The sequence below is a fragment of the Nymphalis io genome, chromosome 17, assembly GCF_905147045.1.
Source record: "Nymphalis io chromosome 17, ilAglIoxx1.1, whole genome shotgun sequence".
Classification (NCBI taxonomy): domain Eukaryota; kingdom Metazoa; phylum Arthropoda; class Insecta; order Lepidoptera; family Nymphalidae; genus Nymphalis; species Nymphalis io.
Genome location: NC_065904.1, coordinates 11,445,859 through 11,470,373, shown reverse-complemented (window position 1 = coordinate 11,470,373; position 24,515 = coordinate 11,445,859). Strand labels below are relative to the sequence as shown.

General features: G+C 33.1%; 1 protein-coding gene and 1 long non-coding RNA gene across 2 annotated transcripts in view; one reads left to right on the top strand and one right to left on the bottom strand.

Moving 5' to 3' along the window:
• Nucleotides 1-24,515, bottom strand: part of LOC126775160 (translin-associated factor X-interacting protein 1-like) — a 425,426-nt gene that overhangs the window by 288,244 nt on the left and 112,667 nt on the right. The window lies entirely within an intron of this gene.
• On the top strand, nt 1,132-6,345 carry LOC126775183 (uncharacterized). Its single transcript, XR_007669864.1, has 4 exons — nt 1,132-1,175; nt 1,276-1,394; nt 2,282-2,403; nt 6,118-6,345. It is a non-coding gene; the product is annotated as an uncharacterized LOC126775183 (long non-coding RNA).

Below are 24,515 nucleotides of genomic sequence, written 5' to 3'. Positions count from 1 at the left end.
AGTATTATTTATAATCAGGTACTTATATTAAACTTAATATAAGTATCTGATTATAAATAATACTAGCATCACTGAGTAACTCAACTGAGTTGTTTTATAGCTAGCTTGTTATAAATTATCCTGGTTTATAAAATATATATGTATGTGTTTAATAACAAATAACATATTTTAAACATCATATGTATGTGTCTATCGGCTATTACATATATTTGGCTATTATATATATTATTATACTTTGAAATAAGAAAGAAATTTCCATATCATTTTATAATCAAAAGTTTTGAAGTAACAAACATAAAAAAGCAAATATTTAGTCTGATGGTAGTGTACACCTTGGACCTAGATATTGGCGCTGGTTAACTATAACGATTTCTAATACAACAAAGTGTGCCGCCAACTAAGATGTTTACCTTTGTGCCTATAATAACATTTGACTGTGACCTACATTTTCATCTCAAATATATGAAAGAGTTAGTCGAACATCTGCATGACCAAGCGAAGAGAAAGCGTCTGCGAAGAAGTCAGTGTACTACACCACATGTGAGGTGAAGCGAAGCGATAGCGAATGGAATCTGAAATATATAAAGCTATGGCTATAGCAGTGTGATTAACGTTATATCATTATTATTATGGAATAAAATATAGTGTTTTTGAAATGATATCTAAAATGATTTATAATATTTATAAGGTCACATATTAAACAAAATTAATTTAACATATTTATAAACTACTAGTTTTACATCCGCGGCTTCAGCCACATATTATGGGGGGGGGAGGAGTTTGACAGGTATAAGGTATGATAAAAGGAGTCGACGTCCATACTTGGGATTTAAGCATACTCTTTACCAAAATTTATCATAATGAGTTCAGTGGTTTAGCCGTGAAAGCGTAACAAACTGTCAGAGTTATTTTCGAATTTATAATATTAATATACTTAAACTGTAGCTTTACTAAATATTCAGCTCAGATCAAATTCGCTTCGCTCTACGAGTGTGTTTACCTTTAACTGATAATTTTTGAAGAGGCAACAAAAATTTAACGATCGAAAATTCTAATTTTAATATTTACGATCGAAACGCTTTAACATAAAAATTTAATTGGCGTTAATGTTTAATTAAAAATCAAGCTGCTCTTGTTAATTGCGTATAAACAGTGTTATGTAAACGTAGAGTTAGGTAAATGTGATAATTTTTATAACTTAAGTGTATTTGATACGCTTATTTGTGTTTTAATGTGATCTTATCTTAAAGAGTTCTTTTAACTCACCGGTTGCAGGCCTGTTTGGTACCACCCTACTATTTAGTTAAAAGAAATACTTCGTATTGCTATACCCATTTGAAGGATCATCATCATCATCCTCACTTGGTGGTAGGTCTGTGTGCAAGCCTGTCTGGGTAGGTATCACCCACTTTTAAGATATTTTTCCCCTTAGCACCAATAAAATGTTGCGTTCCAGTTTGAAGGGTGAGTGAGCCAGTGTAACTACAGAGAAGGAACATAACATCATAGGAACATAACATTTTTGTTAGAATGGTTCTTATTTCTTACATCGCCAATGTCTATGGGCTGTGGTGTCCACTTACTATTAGGTGGCCTATTAGTCATAGGCATCTCCAATGGCACTTCACTGAGCTTGATCTTCAGCTCTCAATTTCCATTCGCTGCCAGCTTCTTTACGAGTATCGTCACTCCACCTACCTGGAGGTTGTCCTACACTACGCTTGCCAAGACGTGATCTCTACACCAGAACACGTCTACTCCAACGGTTGCTTTTTAAAGTGTCTAAGTTAGAGAGATACCACCACTGTTTGTGTGTTTGCTTGTCTGCTTTTCTGGACGGTATAAAAATATACAAATTATAAACAATATATCGGGAAGCTTTTTCACATTGAAATATCAGAACCACTTGGGACAACTGTCTCGATGGTTGTCTGCGTCGCTGGTCTGTGGTCAATACGTCAATAGATCAACACGTAATGCTGTTGTTCCATCGCCTGAATTATTTCTCGACAGATTATGAGAGTAAAGGAATTAAAAGTTCATTTATGTTTTGTTCATAAACTTGTGCACTATAATATAACACTTATATTTCTGGGGAGTTTACGTCGTGACCGAAATGGGCCAGGATAATTCATATAACAATTGTCATACAAGATATAAATAGCGTGATTTATATGAGCTTCATTTTACATGAATGCTCCAAAGAATATATTCCTATCACTGATTTATTTCTTCGATATTTAATTGAGTTTGTATATAATAATTAATCAAGTTATCTTAGGTTGAATAAACATCCCCTGAGGAGAGCTCCGCCAAGCCACAAGCGTCGCACAGCACGGAGCACAGCACGGGAGAGGCCGCGAATGCGTTATAGGAGGACGGTAATCGCAGTAGTTTTAGTAGGTAAAAATCCCACAGCAGTTAAACAAAAGCCAGTTATTTTAATTTATTAGGAGATCCAACATGAAATACATATCAAAAGCTTACATTACACTATATATGTCTATGTGTTACCTCAATTATAGGAAACAAAAGCATCCATTTTATATAATGGCTAATATAATAAATAATAAAACTTAAATTAAAAACATTACAAGTTAAAAGTGATAGGTTAAAACTTTAAAAAAAAAACATTATGATTAAATACTTCTTATTGAGATTTCCATAAAAGATAGTAGGTACTTTACGAGTAAATTGTAATTTTCAAAATAAATTCACAATTATGTTTATGTAAATTTTATAATTTAATGTACTCCGAACGCATATTATATAATATATACATTTTGTTAAAGCTTACCAAAATCAAATTATACGAAAACGTTTTACGTTTAGTTATACTATAATAATATTTTTTGTATTATTTTACCAAGAGAAGTTTGAACAGTCATCGATAGATGGCGTTGCTAGGCTCTTTTCGACTTAAAAAGTTGAACACTTGTCATCGGATGCTGAACCTAAGTTATAATTTTATATACATGTAAGTTTCATAAAATACCATCAGATATTAAGACTCTTGTAAAGAAAAATCAGTAAGCACATAGTACACAATTCATAAATTTATAAATGATGAACGATTTAATGATATATATTTGCTATAATGATAAAGTTTATTACATGTTGTAAATTAATTAATTTATTTACACACCGAGCCGAGATGTGCCTAATTTCATTGAAATTATGTCACTTGTGTATCCTACTAATTCGCATTGGAGCAGCGTGGTGGAATAAGCTTTAAATCTTCTCCTCAAAAAAAGGGAGAGGAGGCCTTAGCCCAGCAGTGGGACATTAAAACAAATTTTAATTACATGTAGCAAGTAAACTAGCAGCCTCGCGCGATTCTTTCCGCATTCCATCTGAGTCCTAGCCTGAGAAATAGTCGAGAATTGTGCTACTAAATGCAAAAAAAATCATAGATTAGCATATTCAAACAAAAAACGAACTCTTCACCTTAATGTTATTATAAACAAATTATATTACACGAATTAATGATATTCGTTTTATTTAATTTGATTGTTTGATTTGAATCATTTTTCAATACAGTTCATACTAACTATTTATTTATCAGTGTTTATTTGTGTTTATTTTATATACAAAATTGTAAAAAACTATAGTAACGATGTATATATATTTATGTAGTAATTATCAATATACTGTACAACGATTAAGTTAATATATAGAATGTAAGCGGCTTCCCACGACACTAATTTCCTTGTATAAACCGTAAGTTAATTAGCTAAGTATATGGTTTATATACAATCATACTATATCTCGTTTCGTTTTATAATCTCCATCTACGTTTAAGTTTTAATTGCATTATAAAGTTGTTAATTGTAAGGTTGCTACTAAAAAAAATTATAAAAATTATTAGTATATGATCAAGCTTCGTATTCAGTGTCAAATAGTTTTCTGTGGTGACATATGGAGTCATAACATGGCTCCTACTGGGAAGGGAGGAGGGGACTACGTGATTACTCGCATCTGTCGGTAAAAATTCAAATAATTAATTTATTAAATATACTTTTAAGTTTTTACATATTTAGTTACTGTATATTAAAATTAAAACCTGCAAATTTAAGGTGAACCTGGATTGCTGAAAGCTAGATGTAACAAATGGACGTATATCACCCTGTCATTATCCTATATTTATAACCATGTTGGTTTTGTGGATAAGGCCGAAGATTCTGAGGTCCTGTGTTCAAATCCCAAATCCCTTGCCTCAGAAAGCTTATAAAGCCGTTGGTCCTGCGCCTGAACTCTTTCCGGTAGTATCAGATTTGCAGTCCCATTGGATTATGAGAGCGAGTTAATAGAGACACCGTGTGCTTGCGCAGACACTTGTGCATTATAAATTGTTCTGCACAGTTAGTTAGTCTATTTTGAGAATAGAAATGGACGAAATTGGTCAAAATAACATCACCATATTCATAATATATATACATATATGTTTGTTCTTGAAGCCTATATTGTATGGTTAATTTGACTAAATGTGGTAAATTTACGAGGAATACCACGTAAAACCGGTGCACCAAAAAAAGTTAAAAAGAACCGTTTAAGCTCATTGAGGTATAACCATAAGGTTACAATAGATGTATTAAATATCAGATCAGGTAGGTTTACTTGAAAGGAAATCTGTACGAGCGTCGGATATGACGTTGGATGTATTCACACAGAGTCTAAAATCAAATCACTCGGTTTTACCATAGATTATAAAACGCAGATGTCGAAATGGATATTTTTAAATATTTTTAGTATAATATTTCGTGTTACTAGTTTTTGTCCGTGTGTTAGGGGGGGTATATTCCTCCTTGTTCAAGCATGCTTGTTTTCAAACTCGGTACAGTGCGTAACATACATACAGTTTTTTTTTCTCATTTATAATATTAGTAGAGATGATTATTATTACTTATTTGTTCCTCTTGAGGTTGACTGGTACTGGGACAAGAGATTTAATGTAAGCTACATTATTGCAATTTAATTAAGTTCTGCTGTAAAGTATATAACCAAAGTAGCTGCCCCGACTTCTTACGGATAAAATTCACAAAGCTACCTCCTCCATCCCCTCCAGATTCAGGTAGTGTCGGCTGTGGGTTAATAGACATATGTTATATTTAAATTGATAAGAAAAAATGTCCAGAGATAAAGAAATTATTCGGAATTTTAATATAATCTTTGCCCTTATAGGATGGCGTTCAAACCGGAGCCAGTTTGACGAGTCCCCCTTTTTGCTTTGCGGCCTCGGACCACACTTGTGTGTGTAACTTGTTTCTACACATGTGTGCGTGATCAGCTGATACGACAGCTGTGCGACGTTGGCATAGCAATGGAGATTTATGGGAATTAATAGTATTTTAGTGCTTTGTAAGGAGATGTTCTAGGAACTGACGCAAAGCGGTTGGTGATATTATTCTAGGATATTTGGATTGAATGTTTGTTTATGTACACAAACAAACATTTATTTACGGAATTGTTAGGATTATTTAACATATACTATAATCGTATCAAATGTATGGATTTAGTTAATTATTATTTGAGTAATGAACTTAACTGTAATTTATAATGTAAGAAAACAATGTAATTAATATTAAGCCCTTTTTAATAAGCGGCACATGATACTTAGGTGATACATGATGCATGATGATTAGGACAACGATAGTCAAGTAAAATAAATAAATCACAAATCATTCTTTCTAATGTGTTATCACAATAATTAAAAAAAAAACTATTGCTTTTTTAAAGTTTATGACTAAAGAAGAAAGCAGATAAGTCTTCACCACCATAGACATTTGACCATATATGAATAGTTAATTTACATAAACTTAATCACATTACCTCCGAGATGACTCTTGACCGAAGATTGTTAGTTCAACCCCTAGCACTACTTCGCTTTTATGTTATTATTTTTTGTTTATAATTCACCTCGTGTGGCGGTGAAAGAAAACATCGAGACATCTGCTAGTGTCGAATTAGTAGCATTCGAGCGTGGTGGAATAAAATCTAAACATTCTCCTTAAAGGGAGATTCATAGGCTGTCACTATTATACATGAAGAGTATGTAACAACTATTAGTGACATACATTATTTCAAGCTCTTGTTTTTTAGTATTTTATTTTTTTGCAGGCTGTGTAATAAGGACTAAGAGATATAGATCTAGTTATATTCGAGCATTCGGAATGGTCTATAAAAAATTCAAGCATCGAACAAAACTCAGGAACGTCACACATCAGTCAGGTCACAATTAAAACCGAACGCACCTTGCCTCCCAGTGAGCTTTTGAAAAAGGAACGTGTTGACGACGCAAAATAAAACATCACCTCTCTCCTTCTCACTTACAAACCTCATACACGTTTGAATATACCTATTCTATTCACACATGCCCGCTGTTTTTATTTTTATAAACATCGTATATTGAAACTAAAATTAGTGGCAACTCAATTCTATTTTATAACTAATAAAGCTTAAAGTTACTTGCATAGGTTTTAAGTTTACGCTTTATCGATTTTAAGGCCCTAGCCTCTTGTACTTTTTTCGAAACCCTCTCATTACGTTAGGAACAGTCAACATCCTACAAGTACAAGCACAGTGTGAACACGGCTTGTTTATTTACGTGCATGTGTGCGCAGTCAGCTGATCGTACACGTTACATAAGTGTGCGTAATAAGTTCAAGTTTGATGTATGGGTCGGACGTGTACCGATTTTAAAATGTTTTTTTATTGTATGCAAATTATTTTTAATACCAAGTTATAATTAAATACTCGCAGTTTTGTTTGACTTTGTTTGATAAATTAAGACGATGTATTTAGTAAGATTTTACACCTGACTAGTTTTCGCCCGCAGCTTCGCCGTCGTTTTAAGGAAGAGGGGGCAGGTGCTAAGTACAAAAAGTACCCTATGTCCTTCCTTGGGGTCCAAGCTTCCTTCTTACTAAACTTCATCAAAATCAGTTCAGCGGTTTAACCATAAAAACATTACAGATAGACAGCGTTACTTTCGCATTTATAATATTAGTATAGATACTCAAACATGATCAATGTGAGTACATAAATATATGTGCTTTGTGTAAAAACTATTGGATTTCAATTTGTTTTAAGACTATAAATATCCCACTGCTAGCTGTAATGTCTTTTCAATTTTTGAGGTGAAGGTTTAGAGCTTATTTCATCACACTGTACTAATACGGACCATGGATACACATGTGGAAGATTTTCATCCGACAGCACATGGGGCTTCGGAGGTTGAATATTCTTGTACTTTACTTCTATATAGTTTTATACCTGCAAATGGCTTGGTTGGCAGTTCTTAAAACAACGAAACAGAATCAGATCTTTTAATAAAAGTTCAAAGTTGAAATACGTCATTAACGAGATTACAAGTTATCCGACCGGTCCATTTATATTTAATTTAAAAACATTTAATCATATTAATATTACATTAATTTGAGCAGCACGTTATTGCATTCTTTAATGTTATTTTATTTAAGTAGGCTTTTACAAGCATTTATATATAATCATTTTGCAAGGTTGGGTCATTACGTAAGTGGCGTTTGTGTCTTTAATATTAAATTAAAATTAATAAATAAGAATATCACAAAAGTAGACTCGATATAAATAGGTCTCATAATAATTAATGAATATACAATGTAATGTTGTAGTGAATGATTAATGCAGCTTATTATTATTTAATGTTCACTTATCTTTATATAAATATAAGAATGACATAAAAAAGCACAGTCCAAACGACTATTGTACATGAAATTTCATATGAGTTCTTTTGACACGATAGGTTAGTACTAAGGAAGAACTTTTAGGTGTAGTGATAAAGGAGATGAAATTTTATATGAAAATCCTCTATTTTTAAAGAAAAAGAACAATGTCATATCAACAACCAATTATTGTCCACTGCTGAACATAGGCCTCTCCCAAGGCCAAAGCTCTCTGTCCTCCGCCTTCCGCATCCAGTTGGTGCCCGCCACCTTCTTAAGGTCATTGAACAGAACAATTGAAAAGAACAATGGAAATTGCTATTTATTAATTGTGAATGATGACGCGAGTGAAGTAGCGGTTAAACGCTAATCGTAATATAAACCTTATATTCAAATCCATTTGAAGATTTTAAATTAAAATGATTACATATTTAAACAACGACTAAGTTTACTTTTCTATAATAATGCTTTAATAGACTATCAAACAATCAAAAATAAAATATTATTATGCTATTATTTCTGTTTCTGAACGATGAAAACAAATTGACTTACGTCAAATTTCATTCGATACGATAAAAAATATATTATTATAGAATAGTAATCTAAAGGACAAAAATATCTATAAGCTTCGTTTTTAATTTATTCAAGTATCAGACCTTAATAAAGTCGTTTATAATCCGTTTGTCTTGTACAAATATAATCTGTCAACAATATCAAAGATAGCTCTATCTCAAGTTGTATCGGTTTTGTTTAGTTGAATTTGTAGGTTGTTCTCTGTAATTTATTGTATTAATAAAGTTATTTGCGTAGATGTTACACGACCAGTTATAGTTGTAAGGCTTGTTATAACTCGTCCCGATTACGTGTACAGTAAATCATTTTGGATAGTTTACCACACGAATTAATTACTAGGCTGGACTTTCTACTGGTACTTTCAATGGGTTTAATGCTTAATAAACTTATGAATAGCATTAAGTCGTTTGAATAAATACTCGGCCTTTTCCCTCGTCTGCTAAATGGTAAAATCAAGAAGTATTCCAACAAATTATCCATTAAAAGTTACTTTATCTGAATATCTATTTAATTATTAGGATTTATTAGATTTCAAATAACGAACTCTATTTTCAAATTAATGTATTCTAATCTCTCAACTATTCCAAACTTAAAAAATTAAATAGATTCGTTACGCCTCTACAAACGAACTTTCGAATTGTCTTTTTTTTTTTAAGAATGCATTCACGATCCGTCCTTGAAGTCATATGGGACGGGAACAGCTGATGCTACCTGACACGCACGCACCCACTCACACAAACGCACACACGTAATCAATCCTGCGCATGAGTTTCCCTTGCGTTTTAGCATCACCGGTTAACATTAGGTTAATTTTATTGTATTACACGTGTTTTATATTTTTTTACATGTATTTTAGTTGTGCTTGCGTGATTCCGGTTTTTAACAAACTTGAATTTAAGTTAGTTGTGTGTAATGTAGGAATTTATAATATTTCGTGATTGAAGATAATTTAAATGAAGACTGTTTTAAATTTTATTTATATTCTGTAATTGTAAAAACTCAAGTAAAAAAATGGTTCAACGTATTAATCACCTATATAATACTTTATTGTCTAGTTTACATGTTTATAATAATTATATAGCGATTATCTAATACGTGAAATAAGTTATTCTTATATTTAAGGAACTAGATAACAATCTAATTCGACTAATGAATTGTTTTTAAGTGTGTGTATTTTATGTTACTTTCATGTACTGCTTATTATTTACTAAATACTAAGTTGGTTTTAATGAAATCATATTTTTATTTATATAAAGGATGTTATATATTTGAGATTAATACCTCAACATCGCTTAAAATATTAACATTAAAATTAGCACATATATATTTATTCATGAAAAGAGTAATACTAATTACTTAGTGTTCACCGCTAGATGGCGTTGTCTTACATCAACTTCTATATCATTCAACAGATTGTCATGACAATTGGTATAACTATACACGGCAACGTCTGCCAGGCATTGCTAATCGTTTATATTCTTTTTTTTTTCACGCAGTGAAAACCTTCGGAAGGGTCGAGTCCTTTGGATGGGCCGGGTTATTATTGACCACCTGGTAGTACCAGACCACCATAGACATTGGTTATGTAAGATAAAATAACCATTCCTTACATCACCGATGCGCAAACTTGAAAACTAAGATGTTATGTCCCTAATAGCCAGTAAGTTAGATTTTCATATTTAAAACCAAAAAAAAATTGACCGTCTGTAAAATACGACAGATTATTTTTATAGTGATTAAGTAACTGTCATAGGCGATGATAATAAAGATTTCTGTAGTAATAGCACGTAATAAATCATGTCTGTTGTCTCCGGAGTATTATCAATCAGTCAGGGGAATGAATAAGTTTGGTAACAGCCGTTTCTCCATGACCGGACATATTTTATGAGCGATACGTTTCGTATCGCATTAAATTGATTGTATCATTTGTAATGAAAACGTTCGGATATTTGAGTGATTGGTTGAAGAAAAAGAAAAAAAAATAGTTTGGAGATATTATTACATTCTAATTTCGTATACTTATACTAGATTAAGATACAATATTTGTAAGAACCATTAAGAAGCTAACCATTTTATTAACTATGTTTATAAAGGACCAGGAGGACAAGGAGTACTAAGGACCTCGAAATCGGTACTCCCCCACAAAGGCAATTCGATTTGTAATCCAAAATTTTTGATTATGATACCCGAAAATAAAACCAAGCAGACACAAAATACACCAAAGGCACTGACAGAAGTCTGTGGAGATTTGAAAGTTTCAATAAAAAAATATAAGCCGGCACCCTATAAGCAAGCAATTACACCGACGAACATAGATTGCAAAATAAAAAAAACGCCACTCTCCTTAGCGGTGTAGACCAGAGAGTGAGTGTAAAAAAAGACAAAATCAGATGGCGAGACGTGTTTAATTCATTATTAATGTTGAGCAATGTCTTACAAGCTAAAGACAAAACGAAACAGGCAGGTAGATATTTTTTGTCCCTGTAATTTTTTTTATATAAAAATGATCTTTATCTCCTAGGTAATACAGGCGATACATTATAGAATAGAGCTTGTTAGAAGTTTCACGGAATACATTTATATTTTAGCAAAGAAACGCAAGTTAAAATGAATAATAAGTTTGACAAAAGGATGTTATACTGTCTTCTCGAATTGTAATAAAGTTTTTATTAAGAATATAATAATATTAAAGAAAAGCAAAGAGAAAAATATATTAATTAGAGTTGGTACAGTAACAAATTAACAAGTCAAAATTAAAATTTACTTTATTCTAGGTTTTGTATTCAAGCAAGCTCTTTTGAAATTAATTTAATGCAAAAAGACCGATTGAAATGTAGATAATACAAAAATAATTGTCAAGAATGACAGTAGGTACTCTTTTTCGAGAATTAGAGTACATGTAGTAAATTTATGTTACACAATTAAATTTATAAATTTCCACTAATTCCATGCTTATTATTTATTCATAAAGTACAATACCTTGTCTATTAAATATTATTTTTTAAAAATAAGTCAAGAAACATTTGGAGCCTTGCAATGTTTTTACAATAGTATGTAGTATTTTTTATATATAATTTTTATATTACAATAATGAGTGTACATAGTGTAAGTACCTATAAGGCTTGACCTATTTAAGTTGAGATTGGACAATAAAGCCTTAGTACTTTTCATAAGTAAAATAAAATATATAAAAATACATTATGATACATGCATAGAATATGATTTTAGAAATGATGCAATAATTTTTGCGAATCATATTCGACCCAATATTGTAATCTATCTTCATTATTGCTTTAAAAGATAATGATAGCTTGATTTATCGCTTTTCATAAATTTATTCTGAGTTTAAACATACCTTGGTTTCACGACTCATAATTTTTGGTCGTTAAATTGTAAATCCTGTCTCTAATACATATAATATGATATTATCTCAATTTTAATAACTAAACTTTTGGTTATAATCTTCCATAGATTTACATTTAGTTTCTAATATTAATCTAACTTAGTTACTGTTGAGAAACTTTTTTATAAAAATAACCTTTTATACAACAATCCCTTGGAATAATTTACACTAATTAGCATATTTGACAGCATTGCTACTAGCACCAAAATTGTGTGGAACCTCAGCTCAAACGATTGTGTAGAACTGGCTTTAAATTCAGTTGCAACATTAGACTTGATTGACGTACTAAATAAGGCTTAATATAAGCTTCTCGAATAATTACATACTACTAGTTACTATTTATTTCGTTATGAAATATGTAATCTTGTAGGTTTCTTGAATAAAAACTATTTTTTAGCTCATACAATACTTCGTTAAATTTTATAGACAACATTATAAAAAAAATATATGATTAATTTCAATAGACATAAATACATAAAAACAACATCAACATTAAGAACTATTGCATGACAAACGAAACAAATAATAAAATAAATAGAAAGCAGTTCTAAAAAATGAATTTGTCGTCAAAATAAAAAAAATACAAATCAATTATGTATTCAATCTAATAAAGAATTGGATATAAATAAAAAGAAATAAGAGGATGGTGTTATTACCAAATGTAATCTTCCAAATTCCGACCCTTATCATAATTGAATAGAAGACACTGAGCGTAAAGAATGAAGATGGATCGGCGGGAGATATAAGCGAACGGATCAAAACAATAACTCGACTTAGCGGAGCATCCATTTTACTATTTGTAAAATGACCCTTTCTGGGGGACTCGAAGGACCATAAAAAAAAACACATCCAAACATGCACGTGAAGCAAAAAGTAAACTTGGAGTAGAATTTACGACTTATTTTAATGTTGATGTGAACGATATTGAGCCTAATTATCATGTATGAAGATGCAAATTTGTATGACGTTGTAAATTATGTTTGTGATAACACATCAGCTGTTTGAGGTAAGGGCGCAAAGGAAGCAATGATAATTTGGGGCAAACATTTGGTTTCGTCTTGGTTATTTTGGATAGCGTTAAATTTTAAGTAACATTTCGTATTTGAGAGAGTAAAATCTAAAATTATTTCGTAGCGTACTTTATACTCAGTATGTATATTATTTATATAAATTTTATAACATTTCTTGGTATTAATAAGTAATTCAATAAATGTTCAAATTATATTAAATGTATGGTAAAATAAAATGATGAGCTTAATTCAATTAAGCTCAGGATTTTGAGATAATGACTTCGCGTATTAAAGTTTTGCACTGGTGTTTCAAAAACAAAAAGTATTACTATTACCAATATCATATTTGTTGAAAACGATTTTATGCTCATTTTATTAAAGCAACTCATACTAGGAATCTATAATGTAGTTTCTACTAATCTAATTTGTTTATAAGAATATATAAAATAGAATAATCACAGAAAGTAATAGCCGATAAGGCACGTTTTGTTAAATATTTAAGCCCTTAATATAAAATATTTGCATTATGCGTCCATAAATAGAGCCGGTTGGCGTGGTTGGTAGAACACTTGCCTTTCACGCCGAAGGTTGTGGGTTCGATCCCCACACAGGACAGACATTTGTATGCATGAACATGTCTGTTTTTGTCCTGAGTATGGGTGTAATTATCTATATAAGTATGTATTTACAAAAGAAAAGTAGTATATGTAGTATATCAGTTCTCTGGTTTCCATAGCACAAGCTTTGTACAAGCTTAATTTGGGATCAGATGGCCGTGTGTGAAAAATGTCCCAGGAATGTCCCAGGATATTATTATTATAAATGTGTAGATATTAATCCCATAATATATGTATGCTATTTGATAGGAATATTAATTATTTATTTTATGCAAAAAATTACTTCTTGTTAGTGCAAGTAAGTAAAGAAATTTCTATAAAAATATTTTTTCACTTACCAATATTACCTTGTTGATTATTTAAAAACGAATAATAATATCTAGTAAAGATAATCCATTTGAGAAAAAGTTTCTAGAAATCTTGTTAAGATTCTGAGAAACTACCTGTTGTTTAACAATAGATTTTTTTCTGGATACGTTACAAAAAACCGGTCAAGTGCGAGTATTGACGCACGGGTTCCATATATCTATTCATATTTGTTTGTTTTCACAAAGTGAAAATAAGACTACAACGTTATTTAAGAATTTTCAACGCCTCTTCCAATATCCTTTAACAAAATTTCTTTAAAAAAATATAAAACGGCATGTTATTCTTGTTATAATTGCATACATATGTAACGATTTTTTCACACACACACTATGTATATGTTACACCAGTATTTTATTTTACATTATTTTTGTATATATTAAAAGAGGAGAGGAGGCCTTTAGCCCAGCAGTGGGACATTCACAGGCTGTTACGGCATATTAATACAAAATAACTAATTATAAAGTTGCACTTTAAATTACCTTGATATTACTTTGGAATTTTTGTTGTATAAGAACTAATGTCTACTAAATAAATTTTGAAAGGGATTTCGTTTTTTTCATTTAGAAACACGGAACTTTAAAAATGCGTAAAGTTTTTGCTTATACCCAATTTTATACAATAAATTATAATATAGATCTTATTTATCAGAAATTAAAGTTGAATTTTGCTAAACACTTGCTTTACTCAAAACTGTCGGAAACAAAAAAATAGTCCGTGGAAGAATTATTATCATCAATAAAATTATCTACAGGGTTTAAGGGTAAACATAAATCATTACAGGTACCTTCGATGGCCTTTCAATGTATACAATTAGTACGCTTTTATACATACGTTTTGAATTGTACAAAATAAAAATAGCTTTTAAATGTCCCACTGCTGGGCTATGGCTTCTATTTTTGAAAAGGTTCGAACCTTCGATTCGTACGAATATTCCACCACACTGCTCTAATACTTCTGACACATGTAGCTTTCCTCACGATGTTTTCCTTCTCTGAACATGGGCTCATCTGATGACCGAACCATCTTATAATAGATATACTTCGTGATATTATTAATCATGAACTTGAAAGTTAATCACTACCAAGTACACTGTAACTACCCACTTTTTTTATATTATAGGTTGGCGGACGAGCATATGGGCCACCTGATGGTAAGTGGTTACCAACGCCCATAGACATTGGAATTGTAAGAAATGTTAACCATCGCTTACATCGCCAATGCATCACCAACCTTGGAAACTAAGATGTTATGTCCCTTGTGCCTGTAATTACACTGGCTCACTCAACCTTCAAACCGGAACACAACGATAACAAGTACTGCTGTTTTGCGGTAGAATATCTGATGAGTGGGTGGTACCTACCCAGACACATTGCACAAAGCTTGCACAAAGCACTACCACCAGTAGTAAATACATTAAATGAATAAATCACTTGTAATAACTTAGTTTTACTTCAACTTATTGTTTCCATGTAAGTGACATTGTATCTTTTATAGAAAATAAAGATCTTTAAACCTAGATGTGTCTTATTAAAATGTATGCGATCATTTCGTAGAATACATGGACGTACAGATATTGTACATTTTGTGTACATAATTTGTAAAAATACAATCAGTTTGTTCCTTAAATAGAATAACCTGAAAATTTTCGTGAATAATTACTTTATGTCTTTATAAAATATACAAACCTTTTATAACTTCATCTTAAAGTCAGGATTAGTGGACCCCTGGAGTACGCTGTGACTCGTGGCCATATAAGTTGAAGACGATAAATATAAGCTATTTCTTACACCGTCAATACGATCAGTTCCAAGATTTTATATTTCTTGTGCTTGTAAATATACAGACGTCAAGCCGTTACAAAACACAGTAATATATGTTTAGGGGTACGACAACTGATGCGGACCTACCAGACCGGGATATCTACTACTAACCTTGTTACAATTTAATTTTCGCGGTTCTTCGAATTTTTTTATTAATTATATTTTTTGGAACGAATTTTCTGGAACTGTTCCTTTTTTAAATTTAAGAATTTGAAGTATATGCAATAAGATCTGATCGATATCGTTTCTTTCTTATATTATGTTAACGTTGTTCTAATAAACTTGATATATAACATATTTCAAAAGAAATGCGATAAAACTTCTCAAACGGTTACCATTTTTCATCATTCTCCCATTCCATATCAATAAATCCAACAAAAGTTGCCTATCAGTCGGCACTCCCGGCCACTGATACCCAAACTTGGAATATTCAAAAAAGGTTTACCAAATAAAATTTCATCTCACGATCGGTCGGCAACTGCCAAAGTTCCAACTTCTTCAACTGGAGTCTTCTATAAAGCGAATGAAACATCTGTTGTATGAACAGCTCGACAAATTCTATTACCGCCATCTTAACTTTTAAACTTCGAGACATAAGGTTGTTTTTCCTCTGAGCATCTGTTGCAAACTTGTATCGGAGCTAGGTTAGTTTTCTCTCGATGGACTTGCTTGCTCATAAAAATAAAAAGGTTTATCGGAATAAAATTAAACGAAAAGTTAATGGATGGGTTTCTGGATTCGGCGAATTCTATTTAGTTAAGATTGATTAAGTAAATTAAACATTATCGTTTCACATTGTTTAGTTTTAGTTTTTAAATGGAACGTTAATTTGATTTAAACTAAATTCTGGTTACGGTTTCATGTTGAAAAAACATACCTATTTATTTACTCGTTTTAAAAAGGTCAATGACATTATGCCTACTTTTGTTGTTACTTCTGACCTCATAATTTAAACTTATTTTGATTTGGCGTTCTCTATAATTTGAATTACAAAAATTGGAACCGAGAGGGCTCAGTACATGCCGTAACCGTAACCGTAACAGCCTGTGAATGTCCCACTGCTGGGCTAAAGGCCTCCTCTCCTCTTTTTGAGGAGAAGGTTTGGAGCTTATTCCACCACGCTGCTCCAATGCGGGTTGGTAGAATTCACATGTGGCAGAATTTCAGTACATACAAAACTTGAATCTCAACGAAGGTTGCGAATTCAGACCCGTGGAGGCACAATTGAGCTTTCATGTGCTTAATTTGTTGCAAATCGTGAGGTAACCTGCATGTGTTTGATAAACTACCGTAAAAAGGTTATTATTATTATAAGAGTAACGTAATGGAATGAGCTCCAAATCTTCTTCTTGAGAGGAGATAAGGCCTTTACCCAACTATATCCAGGTAACTGTAACTTTACTTAACTTTAAAATAATGATGTTATTATCTGCCAGCGATTAAATTCCGAAGGTCATTATCAGAACTTCAAACAACACACATCTAATGAATAAATCACTCTGAAAACCTCACTGAATTGCCAACGTAATCAAATACAGAAATTCAATAAACGTAGTTAAACAATATAAATAAATAAACTAGACGTGAAGTTGTAAAAACATTTCATCTCGAACGGAACGTCCAATTAACCGTCGGATGCACTTGTATGAGTTGACAATAAATTAAGGAGGTTGAGCTAATACGGTTTGAGCAGTGTTCATACCCGTACGTAAACACGTATAAGCGTACAAACGTACAGACGTACTGAACAAGCGCACTCGGAGTACAGTTTTACTCGAGACATCAGTTACATCGACGTACTATGACAGATGATTAAAATGAACACGGTATATTTATTTTATTCTATATAAGCTGAAGTTAATCTTATATACTTACACTTCAGAGATAGTCTATCGCTAAATATTAATATTATATATATTATCCTTGGACATTATTCACACACGGACATCTGATCCCAAACTAAGCAGAGCTTGTACTATGGAAATCAGACAACTGATATACTACATATACTAATTTTCTTTTGTAAGTACATACTTATATAGATAATTACACCCAGACTCAGGACAAACAGACATGTTCATGCACCCAAATATTTGTCCTGGGTGGGAATCGAACCCACAACCTCAGGCGTGAAAGATAAGTTTCTACCAACCACGCCAACCGACCCGGCAATAGTTTCGTGTTCTGGTCTAAGTGTATTTTGTTATATGTTATGAGTACTAGGGTAAGCCTTCCTCACCTATTGAGGAGAAGCCGAAGCTCCAACGCCGTTTGTTGGATACATATGTGAGTGAGTGTAAGGTGCAATCGTCTAAAGCGATTATTTTAAATTTTATAACTAAATACTTTTAAATGTTTTTGTGATTTCTTGTAAAAACATATAATTGTACTTACAGAATTTTTATTTTATTCACTTCAGACTATACTATTAATATAAATTCATTGTTAAGTATATATTAAATGTTATTATAATATAATAATGCCTTATCCACCGATTCCCAAAATTCACTCCAGCCGCGACAGTAGTGTTGTCCCGGAAATTCCCGACTCCCCAATTAATTACCCAGACCGTTCCCCGTCGATTTAACTTGTAAACGAGTGCATACTTCTGTTGGATTGCATCGCGATAATTCTACCCGTTTATTAGTCCGAGATATTATGCATGTGTTTGTTTTGATTTGTGCCGACGTTTTGTTTAATTAAGTTTACATGTACATTACTCGCCGGCTTTGCTAGGAGTATAATAAATAAAGATTTATAAGGATTTTAAAAAAAACTATCACATTTTATAGTATAAACTCTAGAAACGTATTAAGTTTAAATTTCGAACCTCTTTTTTCTGTTAATGTCCCACTGCTGGACTAAGGCCTCCTCTCCCTTTTTTTGAGGAGAAAGTTTGGAGCTTATTCCACCACGCTGCACCGATGCGGGAATGGTGGAATATACATATGGCAGAATTTCAGTAAAATTAGACACATGCAGGTTTCCTCGCGATGTTTTACTCCACCGTAAAGCACGAGATGAATTATAATTACAAATTAAGCACATGAAAATCCAGTGGTGCTTGTCCGGGTTTGAACCCACAATCATCGGTTAAGATTCTCGCGTTTTTACCACTGGGCCATCTTGGCTTATAATTTCGAACCTGTTCTCACAAAATTTGACATTTATGAAATTAATATTGTAATACAATACATAGGGGGTACATTTATAAAACTGTAAATCATAAAATCATTGGGAGCATTGAGCTTAGATTGCTGCTACGATAACTAATACCGATATCGGTTTGTATATGAACAATATTATGCAATACATGGACTACTAAACTAAGACTAGCAGGAACAGCATATGCGGTAAATTAGTAACTGAATATTTGTAGATGTAGTATAGTATGTACTGTGCCTCAAAAAGCACATAGTCATTGGTACTTCGCCTGATTTTTCCCACGGTATGTCGGACACCAGTTCTATCAGTCTATGAGAATAAGGGAGCAAAGAAAGACCTGTTCATCAGTGCTTGCTGCATATTAAGCAAAGATGGCTTAGTGGTTATAAAACGTGAATCTTAACAGAAGATGGGGGTTCACCCGAGCAAGCATTATTACTGGTGGTAGGGCTTTGTGCAAGCTCGTCTGGGTAGGTACCACCCACTCATCAGATATTCTACCGCAAAACAGCAATACTTGATATTGTTGTGTTCCGGTTTGAAGGGAGAGTGAGCCAGTGTAATTACAGGCACAAGGGACATAAAATCTTAGTTCCCAAGGTTGGTGGCGCATTGGATATGTAAGCGATGGTTGACATTTCTTACAATGCCAATGTCTAAGAGCGTTGGTGACCACTTACCATCAGGTGGCCCATATGCTCGTCCGCCTTCCTTTTCTATAAAAAAAAAAAATCACGGAATTTTATTTTAGTCCTTAATTCGCTTTATAATATTTTGATTTATCTCGTGCTTAGCGTTTAATAAAATTATCCTGAGATAACCTGCATGCGCTGGTTGAAATAGTTCCACGGGTATATCTACCCACCCTCAATAAATAAGTCAGGTAGAATAATATATATTTTCGCAAAAAATTATTTCCTTACTTATAATATCATTTTAGTTGTCAAAAACTTCGTTCTCGTATAATGTTTGTCTTGCGAAAGAATCATGTTATAACAAAAAGTATAATATTTTCTCACGTAACTAAAACAGCAAGAAATACCGTGTTACCCTGACATAGTAAAGGAGTCGTTTAATTTTCCCCAACGGTCCATAAAATTCTCTACATCCATAATAAATTACATTAACTCCCTCTAGTACGTAAACAGCTCCTATAAAACTAAAAAATGATCGTAACTTCTTGTACGCTAAACAAAACCATATTTTTTTGTTAATAAATATCAAATCTAAGCTAATATTACTTAAAGTAACTATTTGACTTATGAATCAACATCGTTATGATAAATTTTAAGTCTGCGTTATTGTACAATACAATTGCTTGTCCTGATTATTATTGTTGACGTAGTTTATGAAATTATGTAATAATATAACATCGTTCTCTCCTCTTTGGAATGTTTATCTTTGACTTAGGTGTACATTGTTGGAAAAATATCTGGCTAAGATTTGGAAGTTGGAATAAAGTTTTAGTTATCCTGCTAAAATCATGGTCAGTGGAATTTGCACCTAAGAATGAGAGTGGTTCCTGTCATGTCTGGTGCGTCTAGCATCGCAAAATTTTACTGGCAGCACCTCACCTTATTTCGGTTTTTTCTGAATATATTTTGTTGTTTGCGCATTGGTGCGTTGGCGTGGTGGTCGAAATTATCATCATCATCGTGATCTCGCCCACTACTGGACATAGGCATCGCTATTGGCACGCGAATGTGCTCAATCTTCAGTGATGGTAGAAATCGGTATATTTATTTCGACCTAGCTATTTGCTAAGCGCCAAGAATTAATAATGTGATAAGGAACTACAAAAGAACGTTTGACCTGTCATATGTTTGTGGAGCTATTGTTTGAGTAAGGTTACTAAGTGATTTCAATGCTATTTGGTTGAAAATATTACTGGCAGCCATCTCTCTTTAGCTAATATGATCTAAGAACTCTTAGAAATGTTCTAAGAACTCTTAGAATCCAGAGGATTTCAGAATCCTAAGAAAATATCTCGTATATAAAGTCCATAAAGCTACCATACTAGTTTTACTAAATACATTTACAAGTTTCCGATGTATATTAAATATGTATTAAAATAAGAATTCATACTTTTTTATATCGATTCAAACACACTCACCACTAAACGATTGTTTTTCTAATTCCATGTAAGGCATGACGCATTAAAAGAATTTCGATCAAAACCTAGTCATGTAAATTGCTTCTACGTATTGCTAAATGTCAGTTCACTAAAAAGCGTTCATTTGTTGCTCAGTCATTAGCGCTGTTTGCTTCGTTATTGGAAGTTTACAGGCAAAGTTGCGGGCACAGAGTTAGTCTAATTGAAGACAACAAACACAGCAACAAATCTCCTAAACTACTAACCGGTAACGAATAGCGGTAATTCTGCAACACTAATTCACAATTAATGTACACTTTATACTGGAGAGATGCTCTTAAAATCGCTTAAGGAACTAATGGACGCGACATTGAAACGAATTTAAAAGCAGTTTTAAGTGATTTTATACGATTTTTATTTGTTAACTTGAAATTTTATACGAGAGTTCTTTAGTATGTTTAATTACTTCTACTTCAGAGGGAGATTTTTCCTAAATTGCCGCACTCAGTTTTAATTAGACGCAAATCTTGATTAGTTTAAGTGGTCACATTTATATTTGGAAAAAAAATCTTTATATCGTTTCATAAATTACGTTTTAAACTATAGCATAAACTTTATATTTTATAAAGTAAGCTTTTCAATTTGTTGGGCAATATCACGCAATATTGTAGTCCATGAATTTAAGTACGAAATTAATCATTCTTATAGAAATTACAATTTTCTAACAATCGACAACATATTTACAAAATAAACAGGTTTAATAATGATTCATTTTCTTTTTAAATGTGAACTGGTCTTATAATTTCTTCGTCGTCTTGGTCACTTATACTGTCAATTGGCCTCCAATAATTATGATGATATGTCCCTTACAAGCAAAGTACTTGTTGACTCACTTTAAACCTGACCACAACATTCCAAAGAATTGCTTTTGGTGGTAGAATTATTGTTTAGTCAATTACCCTTATTCAAATCGAATAAAACAGTGTTTTACATCAGTATTTGTGCGTATAGTGGAATTAATCAACGCGGTATAAATATTAGATTGAAAAAAATCAATCAAAATATAAATACTTAATATGTATATGTATAATAATATAATATACATCATTCTTAAATCGTTTTTTACAAAAGTATTTTAATCCATTTTTTCGAGAAAAACTGGCAAGAAACTAAGTTACTCTTTTTCATCAATCATTATGTATATGTAAATTGTAATGTACAACTAAATTAATATATCCTGTATGGTTTGAAGGATGAGTGAGCCGGAAAACTGCTGGCTCTTAATATATGAGTTACCCAGTAGAATATTCACGGTGTAAGGGATAGTTGATGTTTCTTAATTCAATGGACGGTGGTGACCACTTACGATCAGGTGCCCTTTGCAAGTCTGCCTACCAATTTTAACTAGAAAAACACATTTCCACCAACATACTAATGTAGATATATGAGGGGGAGACCCTCATATATCTGCATTAGCATATCTAAATTAGTCTAACTTAAATTGGAATTTAAAATTTAAACCTAGACTTTAATGTAGTAGTAATAAGTGATTACGTCGCCTATGAATAATTATAACTAAAACATATTTCGTATATTTCATGAATATTAATATTTTTTGGTAATAGCTTTGAATAGTAAAACATAATAGTTTTTAAAATGAAATTCTGATAATGGCTTCAAGTTTCGATATTTTAGTCACATAGATAAGTTCAGGTGATATCAGATACAATCACTCTGAAGAACGTTCACTCGAATTAATTTCAATTATTCGTCACTTATTATTATTAATTATTCTACCGCAAAACAAGCAGTACTTGGTATTGTTGTATTTCGGTTTGAAGGGTGAATGAGCCAGTGTAATTACAGGCACAAGGGACATAACATCTTAGTTCCCAAGGTTGGTGGCGTATTTGCGATGTAAGCGATGGTTAACATTTCTTACAATGGCAATATCTATGGGTGTTGGTGACCACTTATCATCAGGTGGCCCATATGCTCGTCCGCCTACCTATATACTATATTATATTAAATATATCCAAATTATGTCATTACTCCGTTTGCAGTTGAAACCTCGGAGGAATAGTGCAAAAACGTTAATTTAATATATAGCACCACGCCTTATTGTCTCTACTGGTGAAAGGGCTGAATCACTTACAATTGTACTGAATTATAAGTTATTATGTAAATAAGCTGAGATGGCCCAGTAGTAAGAACGCGTGAATCTTAACCGATGATAGTGGGTTCAAACGAAGACAAGCACCACTAAATTGTCATGTGCTTAATTTTTGATTATAATTTATCTCGTGCTATACGGTGAAGGAAAACATCGTGAGGAAACCTGCATGTGTCTAATTTTACTGAAATTCTGCCACATGTGTATTCCACCAACCTGCATTGGAGCAGCATGGTGGAATAAGCTCCATACCTTCTCCTCAAAAAGGGCCTCCTCTGTCTTAGCCCAGCTATGGGACATTCACAGGCTGTTCCTTTACTTTTTTACTTTTATGTAAATAAATTATACAATTTTTACGTCGAATGCAAATATCCCTTTTTTTTTTCTCGCTTGAAAAACACATTTATGTGTTTCTCCCACATGAGGTGGGGGGGTATGTGGGACTCGCCGGCGCTGAAGGCGCCGGAATACCCACTAAAAAACCAGCGGTACCCACTCCATCTTGTCGGGGGATGTCACGGGATCGCTTGCGCATACTACCGTGCCGTCCCGACGGTTGGCCCGCTTCTGCGGGCCTCCAAATCCTAGGGGGTACTCGGGGTACAGAGACCCCCTGGCCCCGGCGACATTCACGGCGGGAGGAGAAGATGCGCATAGCGCCGGCGTCTTCTCCCCGGTCTTCTTCGGCGAAGCGGGTCAGTGGAGGCACTCTCCTCGCGCTCCCGCTCCGCGGCCTCCTTCTGCGATATGACATTTTCGCAGAAGGAGACCATCTCCATCCAGCACCTTTCGCTACCAAGCATGGCATTTATCACGCTCGGCAGCGACAGGTCTCCGCCGATTAAAGTCGCCAGGGAAAGGCGCTGAGGCCCTCAAGCGGCACACTCCATCAGAGTGTGGCATGCCGTGTCCGTAGGCGCACAACACTCGTGGCAGGAGGGCGTTACCACCCGCCTAACTATTCCGTGCAGGTACTTACCGAAGCACCCATGTCCAGTAAGCACCTGAGTCAGTTTGAAAGTCAGTGTGCCGCCTTTTCTCGTTACCCAGCGACTCAAGTGGGGACGGATCGCCTCCACTGTCGCCAGGCCTGAATGCAAATATCCTACATCGATGGATTGATTCACTAATATATTGATTTGTCACTAACGTTTATGTTTTTTTTTTGTATCACTTCTAGCTATACAGTAAAATCAACGAAAAAGGGCATGATTCCTTCTTTAGTATTGCGTAAGAGTTTCCATCAATTTTAGATTTATAACTAAGAACATTCTTAAAATACGATAGTGCTGAGCAGTACGACTGAGCTGAGTGCGACTTGACAGCTACTTGTACTCAAACTGCTTAAAACGGATCTATCATAAATTTTATAGCTAGGATCATTTAAAAGTATCCCAGTATCCACCGTTATTAAAGCATTTTATTTCCATTAAAAGTCCACTAAGATATTATCGTGTGATTAACTTAAATAAATAGACCCTATTATGACTAAGAGTAGCAGCCATACAAAGCATGTAATTCTAAAGATCATTTCTACTAAATTTACGTTTCATTACGATAAATAAGCTTAACGATTCGGACCGGCGACCCAAC